The following is a 10,411-nucleotide window of genomic DNA, read 5'->3' on the forward strand; positions in this document are numbered from 1 at the left end:
GATACAGCGTTCTGTACTGCAATAAGTTGCTTAAAAACTCTGAGGTTATGCAGATATCGTAATTGTGAACAAAACAGTGTAATAGAGAGTTTTTAGATACAAGTGCGAATGTTAGGTTAGGTTAAGATATGAACCATCGTAAAACCGCATTAAACAATGTCACTTAGTGAGATGCAGTGTTTTTCACCATTACAAGTCGGGAACTGCGATATCAAATGGGAAAGCGCTTACAACCGTCGTTAGGTTAGGTTAGGTTAGGTTAGGTTGGTTTGGGTTGGATTAGGTTAGGGTGGGTTGGGTTGGGTTGGGTTGGATTAGGTTGGGTTAGGTTAGGTTAGGTTAGGTTACGTTAGGTTAGGTTAGGTAAGGTTACGTTAGGTTAGGTTAGGTTAGGTTACGTTAGGTTAGGTTAGGTTAGGTTAGGTAAGGATAGGTTAGGTTAGGTAAGGTTGGGTTGGGTTTGGTTAGGTTAGGTTATGTTAGGTTAGGTTAGTTTGAATTAGGTTAGGTTAGGTTAGGTTAGGTTGGGTTGGGTTAGGTTAGGTTAGGTTGGGTTGGGTTGGGTTAGGTTAGGTTAGGTTAGGTTAGGTTAGTTTAGGTTAGGTTGGGTTGGGTTGGGTTGGGTTAGGTTAGGTTAGGTTGGGTTGGGTTGGGTTGGGTTAGGTTAGGTTGGGTTGGGTTGGGTTGGGTTAGGTTAGGTTAGGTTAGGTAACGTTAGGTCAAGTTAGGTTAGGTTAGGTTAAGTTAGGTTAGGTTAGGTTAAGATATGAACCGTCGTAAAACCGCATTAAACAATGTCACTTAGTGAGATGCAGTGTTTTTCACCATTACAAGTCGGGAACGGCGATATCTAATGTGAAAGCGCTTGAAACCATCGTAATGTTGTAGAAAGCAATGTAAAGTAGCCAGTAAAATGTTTTCTAACGATAGAAGTGCGAAGGTTATGTTAGGTGGAGTTATGTTAGTTTAAGCTAGGTAGCGTCGTGAAACCACCAAAAACGACGTCCTCTAACGAGATAGTGTTGTTTTATTGCGAGTACGAAACTGCGATAGGTGAAATGTTGTGAAAGCACACAAAACGGCATGAACAAGCCAAATACTGCGTGTTGTACCGTTACAAGTGCGAAACTGCTATGTTATGATATTCTTGTTAAAGCACATGCAAGCATTGTGAAACCTTAAAGAATGATGTCATTTAGCGAGATACAGCGTTCTGTACTGTAATAAGTTGGTGAAAAACTCTGAGGTCATGCAAATATCGTAATTGTGAACGAAACAGTGTAATAGAGTGTTTTGAGATACAAGTGCGTTGTTAGGTTATGTTAAGATATGAACCATCGTAAAACGGCATTAAACAATGTCACTTAGTGAGATGCAGTGTTTTTCACCATTACAAGTCGGGAACTGCGATATTTAATGTGAAAGCGCTTGCAACCGTCGTTAGGTTAGGTTAGGTTAGGTTAGGTTAGGTTGGTTTGGGTTGGATTAGGTTAGGTTGGGTTGGGTTGGGTTGCGTTGGGTTAGGTTGGGTTAGTTAGGTTAGGTTAGGTTAGGTTAGGTTGGTTTGAATTGGATTAGTTTAGGTTGGGTTGGGTTGGGTTGGGTTGGGTTAGGTTAGGTTAGGTTAGGTTAGCAGAGGTTAGGTTACGTTAGGTTAGGTTATGTTAGGTTAGCTTAGGTTACGTTAGGTTAGGTTAGGTTAGGTTAGGTTACGTTAGATTAGGTTAGGTTAGGTTAGGTAAGGTTAGGTTGGTTTAGGTTAGGTTAGGTTTGGTTAGGTTAGGTTAGGTTGGGTTGGGTTAGGTTGATTGGATTAGGTTAGGTTAGGTTACGTTAGGTTAGGTTAGGTTAGGTTACGTTAGGTTAGGTTAGGTTAGGTTACGTTAGGTTAGGTTAGGTTAGTTTAGGTTGGGTTGGGTTGGGTTAGCTTAAGTTATGTTAGGTTAGGTTAGGTTGGATTAGGTTAGGTTAGGTTAGGTTGGGTTGGGTTAGGCTAGGTTAGGTTAGGTTGGGTTGGGTTGGGTTAGGTTAGGTTAGGTTGGGTTGGGTTGGGTTAGGTTAGGTTAGCTTAGGTTGGGTTGGGTTGGGTTGGGTTGGGTTAGGTTAGGTTAGGTTAGGTAAGCTTAGGTTAAGTTAGGTTAGGTTAGGTTAGGTTAAGTTAGGTTAGGTTAGGTTAGGTTAAGTTAGGTTAGGTTAGGTTAAGATATGAACCGTCGTAAAACCGCATTAAACTATGTCACTTAGTGAGATGCAGTGTTTTTCACCATTACAAGTCGGGAACTGCGATATCTAATGTGAAAGCGCTTGCAACCGTCGTTACGTTAGGTTGGTTTGGGTTGGATTAGGTTAGGTTGGGTTGGGTTGGGTTGGGTTAGGTTAGGTTAGGTTAGGTTGGGTTAGGTTAGGTTAGGTTGGGTTGGGTTGGGTTGGGTTAGGTTAGGTTAGGTTAGGTTGGGTTGGGTTGGGTTAGGGTAGGGTAGGTTAGGTTAGTTTAGGTTAGGTTAGGTTAGGTTAGGTTAGGTTAGGTTAAGTTAGGTTAGGTTAGGTTAGGTTAAGTTAGGTTAGGTTAGGTTAATATATGAACCGTCGTAAAACCGCATTAAACAATGTCACTTAGTGAGATGCAGTGTTTTTCACCATTACAAGTCGGGAACTGCGATATCTAATGTGAAAGCGCTTGAAACCATCGTAATGTTGTAGAAAGCAATGTAAAGTAGCGAGTAAAACGTTTTCTAACTATAGAAGTGCGAAGGTTATGTTAGGTTGAGTTATGTTAGTTTAAGCTAGGTAGCGTCGTGAAACCACCAAAAACGACGTCATCTAACGAGATAGTGTTGTTTTATTGCGAGTACGAAACTGCGATAGGTGAAATGTTGTGAAAGCGCACAAAACGGTATGAACAAGCCAGATACTGCGTGTTGTACCGTTACAAGTGCGAAACTGCTATACTGTGATATTCTCGTTAAAGCGCATGCAAGCATTGTGAAACCTTAAAGAATGATGTCATTTAGCGAGATTCAGCGTTCTGTACTGTAATAGGTTGGTGAAAAACTGTGAGGTCATGCAAATATCGTAATTGTTAACGAAACAGTGTAATAGAGCGTTTTGACATACAAGTGCGAATGTTAGGTTATGTTAAGATATGAACCGTCGTAAAACGGCATTAAACAATGTCACTTAGTGAGATGCGGTGTTTTTTACCATTACAAGTCGGGAACTGCGATATCTAATGTGAAAGCGCTTGCAACCATCGTTAGGTTAGGTTAGGTTAGGTTATGCTAGGTTATGTTAGGTTGGGTTAGGTTGGGTTGTGTTGGGTTAGGTTAGGTTGGGTTAGGTTGGGTTAGGTTAGGTTAGGTTAGGTTGGTTTAGGTTGGGTTGGGTTGGGTTAGGTTAGGTTGGGTTGGGTTGGGATGGTTAGGTTGGGTTAGGTTAGGTTAGGTTAGGTTGGGTTACGTTATGTTAGGTTAGGTTACGTTAGGCTAGGTTAGGTGAGGTTAGGTTAGGTTAGGTTTGGTTAGGTTAGGTTACGTAAGCTTAGGTTGGATGGGGTTGGGTTGGGTGTGGTTGGGTTGGTTTAGGTTAGGTTAGGTTAGGTTAGGTTCGGTTAGGTTACGTTAGGTTAGGTTAGGTTAGGTTAGGTTAGGTTAGGTAAGGTTAGGTTAGGTTAGGTTTGGTTAGGTTAGGTTAGGTTAGGTTGGGTTGGGTTGGGTTGGGTTAGGTTAGGTTGGGTTGGGTCTGGTTGGTTAGGTTGGGTTAGGTTAGGTTAGGTTAGGTTACGTTAGGTTAGGTTAGGTTGGGTTGGGTTGGGTTAGGTTAGGTTAGGTTAGGTTGGGTTTGGTTGGGTTGGGTTGGGTAAGGCTGGGTTAGGTTAGGTTAGGTTGGGTTGGGTTGGGTTGGGTTGGGTTAGGTTAGGTTAGGTTAGGTTAAGTTAGGTTAGGTTAGGTTAGGTTAAGTTAGGTTAGGTTAGGTTAAGTTAGGTTAGGTTAGGGTAATATATGAACCGTCGTAAAACCGCAATAAACAATGTCACTTAGTGAGATGCAGTGTTTTTCACCATTACAAGTCGGGAACTGCGATATCTAATGTGAAAGCGCTTGAAACCGTCGTAATGTTGTAGAAAGCAATGTAATGTAGCGAGTAAAACGTTTTCTAACTATAGAAGTGCGAAGGTTATGTTAGGCTGAGTTATGTTAGTTTAAGCTAGGTAGCGTCGTGAAACCACCAAAAACGACGTCATCTAACGAGATAGTGTTTTATTGCGAGTACAAAACTGCGATAGGTGAAATGTTGTGAAAGCGCACAAAACGGTATGAACAAGCCAAATACTGCGTGTTGTACCGTTACAAGTGCGAAACTGCTATGTTGTGATATTCTCGTTAAAGCCCATGCAAGCATCGTGAAACCTTATAGAACCATGTCATTTAGGGAGATACAGCGTTCTGTACTGCAATAAGTTGGTGAAATACTGTGAGGTTATGCAAATATCGAATTTGTGAACGAAACAGTGTAATAGAGCGTTTTTAGGTACAAGTGCGATGTTAGGTTATGTTAAGATATGAACCGTCGTAAAACGGCATTAAACAATGTCACTTAGTGAGATGCGGTGTTTTTCACCAATACAAGTCGGGAACTGCGATATCTAATGTGAAAGCGCTTGCAACCGTCGTTAGGTTAGGTTAGGTTAGGTTATGTTAGGTTGGGTTAGGTTGGGTTGTGTTGGGTTAGGTTAGGTTGGGTTAGGTTGGGTTAGGTTAGGTTAGGTTAGGTTGGTTTAGGTTGGGTTGGGTTGGGTTAGGTTGGGTTGGGTTGGGATGGTTAGGTTGGGTTAGGTTAGGTTAGGTTAGGTTGGGTTACGTTAGGTTAGGTTAGGTTACATTAGGTTAGGTTAGGTAAGGTTAGGTTAGGTTAGGTCAGGTTAGGTTAGGTTAGGTTTGGTTCGGTTATGTTACGTTAGGTTAGGTTGGGTGAGGTTGGGTTGGGTGTGGTTGGGTTGGTTTAGGTTAGGTTAGGTTAGGTTAGGTTACGTTAGGTTAGGTTAGGTTAGGTAAGGTTAGGTTAGGTTAGGTAAGGTTAGGTTAGGTTAGGTTTGGTTAGGTTAGGTTAGGTTAGCTTAGGTTGGGTTGGGTTGGGTTGGGTTAGGTTAGGTTGGGTTGGGTTGGGTTGGTTAGGTTGGGTTAGGTTAGGTTAGGTTAGGTTAGGTTACGTTAGGTTAGGTTAGGTTAGGTTACGTTAGGTTAGGTTAGGTTAGCTTAGGTTGGGTTGGGTTGGGTTAGGTTAGGTTAGGTTGGGTTTGGTTGGGTTGGGTTGGGTAAGGCTGGGTTAGGTTAGGTTAGGTTGGGTTGGGTTGGGTTGGGTTAGGTCAAGTTAGGTTAGGTTAGGTTAGGTAAGGTTAGGTTAGGTTAGGTTAGGTTAAGATATGAACCGTCGTAAAACCGCATTAAACAATGTCACTTAGTGAGATGCAGTGTTTTTCACCATTACAAGACGGGAACTGCGATATGTAATGTGAAAGCGCTTGAAACCGCCGTAAAGTTGTAAAAAGCAATGTAAAGTAGCGAGTAAAACGTTTTCTAACGAGAGAAGTGCGTAGGTTATGTTAGGTTGAGTTATGTTAGTTTAAGCTAGGTAGCGTCGTGAAACCACCAAAAACGACGTCCTCTAACGAGATAGTGTTGTTATATTGCGAGTACGAAACTGCGATAGGTGAAATGTTGTGAAAGCACACAAAACGGCATGAACAAGCCAAATACTACGTGTTGTACCGTTACAAGTGCGAAACTGCTATGTTATGATATTCTTGTTAAAGCACATGCAAGCATTGTGAAACCTTAAAGAATGATATCATTTAGCGAGATACAGCGTTTTGTACTGTAATAGGTTGGTGAAAAACTGTGAGGTCATGCAAATATCATAATTGTGAACAAAACAGTGTAATAGAACGTTTTGAGATACAAGTGCAAATGTTAGGTTAGGTTAAGATATGAACCGTCGTAAAACCGCATTAAACAATGGCACTTAGTGAGATGCAGTGTTTTTCACCATTACAAGTCGGGAACGGCGATATCCTATGTTAAATCGCATGAAACCGTCGTAATGTTGTAGAACGCATTGTAAAGTAGCGAGTAAAACGTTTTCTAACGATAGAAGTGCGAAGGTTATGTTAGGTTGAGTTAGTTTAAGCTAGGTAGCGTCGTGAAACCACCAAAAACGAAGTCATCTAATGAGATAGTGTTGTTTTATTCCATGTACGAAACTGCAATAGGTGAAACGTTGTGAAAGCATACAAAACGACATGAACAAGCCAGATACTGCGTGTTGTACCGTTACAAGTGCGAAACTGCTATGTTGTGATATTCTCGTTAAAGCGCATCCAAGCATCGTGAAACCTTAAAGAACAATGTCATTTAGCGAGATACAGCGTTCTGTACTGCAATAAGTTGCTTAAAAACTCTGAGGTTATGCAGATATCGTAATTGTGAACAAAACAGTGTAATAGAGAGTTTTTAGATACAAGTGCGAATGTTAGGTTAGGTTAAGTTATGAACCATCGTAAAACCGCATTAAACAATGTCACTTAGTGAGATGCAGTGTTTTTCACCATTACAAGTCGGGAACTGCGATATCAAATGGGAAAGCGCTTACAACCGTCGTTAGGTTAGGTTAGGTTAGGTTAGGTTGGTTTGGGTTGGATTAGGTTAGGGTGGGTTGGGTTGGGTTGGGTTGGATTAGGTTGGGTTAGGTTAGGTTAGGTTAGGTTACGTTAGGTTAGGTTAGGTAAGGTTACGTTAGGTTAGGTTACGTTAGGTTACGTTAGGTTAGGTTAGGTTAGGTTAGGTAAGGATAGGTTAGGTTAGGTAAGGTTGGGTTGGGTTTGGTTAGGTTAGGTTATGTTAGGTTAGGTTAGTTTGAATTAGGTTAGGTTAGGTTAGGTTAGGTTGGGTTGGGTTAGGTTAGGTTAGGTTGGGTTGGGTTGGGTTAGGTTAGGTTAGGTTAGGTTAGGTTAGTTTAGGTTAGGTTGGGTTGGGTTGGGTTGGGTTAGGTTAGGTTAGGTTGGGTTGGGTTGGGTTGGGTTAGGTTAGGTTGGGTTGGGTTGGGTTGGGTTAGGTTAGGTTAGGTTAGGTAACGTTAGGTTAAGTTAGGTTAGGTTAGGTTAAGTTAGGTTAGGTTAGGTTAAGATATGAACCGTCGTAAAACCGCATTAAACAATGTCACTTAGTGAGATGCAGTGTTTTTCACCATTACAAGTCGGGAACGGCGATATCTAATGTGAAAGCGCTTGAAACCATCGTAATGTTGTAGAAAGCAATGTAAAGTAGCCAGTAAAATGTTTTCTAACGATAGAAGTGCGAAGGTTATGTTAGGTGGAGTTATGTTAGTTTAAGCTAGGTAGCGTCGTGAAACCACCAAAAACGACGTCCTCTAACGAGATAGTGTTGTTTTATTGCGAGTACGAAACTGCGATAGGTGAAATGTTGTGAAAGCACACAAAACGGCATGAACAAGCCAAATACTGCGTGTTGTACCGTTACAAGTGCGAAACTGCTATGTTATGATATTCTTGTTAAAGCACATGCAAGCATTGTGAAACCTTAAAGAATGATGTCATTTAGCGAGATACAGCGTTCTGTACTGTAATAAGTTGGTGAAAAACTCTGAGGTCATGCAAATATCGTAATTGTGAACGAAACAGTGTAATAGAGTGTTTTGAGATACAAGTGCGATGTTAGGTTATGTTAAGATATGAACCATCGTAAAACGGCATTAAACAATGTCACTTAGTGAGATGCAGTGTTTTTCACCATTACAAGTCGGGAACTGCGATATTTAATGTGAAAGCGCTTGCAACCGTCGTTAGGTTAGGTTAGGTTAGGTTAGGTTAGGTTGGTTTGGGTTGGATTAGGTTAGGTTGGGTTGGGTTGGGTTGCGTTGGGTTAGGTTGGGTTAGTTAGGTTAGGTTAGGTTAGGTTAGGTTGGTTTGAATTGGATTAGTTTAGGTTGGGTTGGGTTGGGTTGGGTTGGGTTAGGTTAGGTTAGGTTAGGTTAGCAGAGGTTAGGTTACGTTAGGTTAGGTTATGTTAGGTTAGCTTAGGTTACGTTAGGTTAGGTTAGGTTAGGTTAGGTTACGTTAGATTAGGTTAGGTTAGGTTAGGTAAGGTTAGGTTGGTTTAGGTTAGGTTAGGTTTGGTTAGGTTAGGTTAGGTTGGGTTGGGTTAGGTTGATTGGATTAGGTTAGGTTAGGTTACGTTAGGTTAGGTTAGGTTAGGTTACGTTAGGTTAGGTTAGGTTAGGTTACGTTAGGTTAGGTTAGGTTAGTTTAGGTTGGGTTGGGTTGGGTTAGCTTAAGTTATGTTAGGTTAGGTTAGGTTGGATTAGGTTAGGTTAGGTTAGGTTGGGTTGGGTTAGGCTAGGTTAGGTTAGGTTGGGTTGGGTTGGGTTAGGTTAGGTTAGGTTGGGTTGGGTTGGGTTAGGTTAGGTTAGCTTAGGTTGGGTTGGGTTGGGTTGGGTTGGGTTAGGTTAGGTTAGGTTAGGTAAGCTTAGGTTAAGTTAGGTTAGGTTAGGTTAGGTTAAGTTAGGTTAGGTTAGGTTAGGTTAAGTTAGGTTAGGTTAGGTTAAGATATGAACCGTCGTAAAACCGCATTAAACTATGTCACTTAGTGAGATGCAGTGTTTTTCACCATTACAAGTCGGGAACTGCGATATCTAATGTGAAAGCGCTTGCAACCGTCGTTACGTTAGGTTGGTTTGGGTTGGATTAGGTTAGGTTGGGTTGGGTTGGGTTGGGTTAGGTTAGGTTAGGTTAGGTTGGGTTAGGTTAGGTTAGGTTGGGTTGGGTTGGGTTGGGTTAGGTTAGGTTAGGTTAGGTTAGGTTGGGTTGGGTTGGGTTAGGGTAGGGTAGGTTAGGTTAGTTTAGGTTAGGTTAGGTTAGGTTAGGTTAGGTTAGGTTAAGTTAGGTTAGGTTAGGTTAGGTTAAGTTAGGTTAGGTTAGGTTAATATATGAACCGTCGTAAAACCGCATTAAACAATGTCACTTAGTGAGATGCAGTGTTTTTCACCATTACAAGTCGGGAACTGCGATATCTAATGTGAAAGCGCTTGAAACCATCGTAATGTTGTAGAAAGCAATGTAAAGTAGCGAGTAAAACGTTTTCTAACTATAGAAGTGCGAAGGTTATGTTAGGTTGAGTTATGTTAGTTTAAGCTAGGTAGCGTCGTGAAACCACCAAAAACGACGTCATCTAACGAGATAGTGTTGTTTTATTGCGAGTACGAAACTGCGATAGGTGAAATGTTGTGAAAGCGCACAAAACGGTATGAACAAGCCAAATACTGCGTGTTGTACCGTTACAAGTGCGAAACTGCTATACTGTGATATTCTCGTTAAAGCGCATGCAAGCATTATGAAACCTTAAAGAATGATGTCATTTAGCGAGATTCAGCGTTCTGTACTGTAATAGGTTGGTGAAAAACTGTGAGGTCATGCAAATATCGTAATTGTTAACGAAACAGTGTAATAGAGCGTTTTGACATACAAGTGCGAATGTTAGGTTATGTTAAGATATGAACCGTCGTAAAACGGCATTAAACAATGTCACTTAGTGAGATGCGGTGTTTTTCACCATTACAAGTCGGGAACTGCGATATCTAATGTGAAAGCGCTTGCAACCATCGTTAGGTTAGGTTAGGTTAGGTTATGTTAGGTTATGTTAGGTTGGGTTAGGTTGGGTTGTGTTGGGTTAGGTTAGGTTGGGTTAGGTTGGGTTAGGTTAGGTTAGGTTAGGTTGGTTTAGGTTGGGTTGGGTTGGGTTAGGTTAGGTTAGGTTAAGTTAGGTTAGGTTAGGTTAGGTTAAGTTAGGTTAGGTTAGGTTAGGTTAAGTTAGGTTAGGTTAGGTTAAGATATGAACCGTCGTAAAACCGCATTAAACAATGTCACTTAGTGAGATGCAGTGTTTTTCACCATTACAAGTCGGGAACTGCGATATCTAATGTGAAAGCGCATGAAACCGTCGTAATGTTGTAGAGAGCATTGTAAAGTAACGAGTAAAACGTTTTCTAACTATAGAAGTGCGAAGGTTATGTTAGGCTGAGTTATGTTAGTTTAAGCTAGGTAGCGTCGTGAAACCACCAAAAACGACGTCATCTAATGAGATAGTGTTGTTTTATTGCATGTACGAAACTGCGTTAGGTGAAATGTTGTGAAAGCACAGAAAACGGCATGAACAAGCCAAATACTGCGTGTTGTACCGTTACAAGTGTGAAACTGCTATGTTGTGATATTCTCGTTAAAGCACATGCAAGCATTGTGAAACCTTAAAGAATGATATCGTTTAGCGAGATACAGCGTTCTGTACTGCAATAAGTTGCTTAAAAACTATGAGGTTATGCAGATATCGTAATTGTGAACGAAACA

Source organism: Rhipicephalus microplus, unplaced genomic scaffold, assembly GCF_043290135.1.
Source record: "Rhipicephalus microplus isolate Deutch F79 unplaced genomic scaffold, USDA_Rmic scaffold_102, whole genome shotgun sequence".
Lineage (NCBI taxonomy): Eukaryota > Metazoa > Arthropoda > Arachnida > Ixodida > Ixodidae > Rhipicephalus > Rhipicephalus microplus.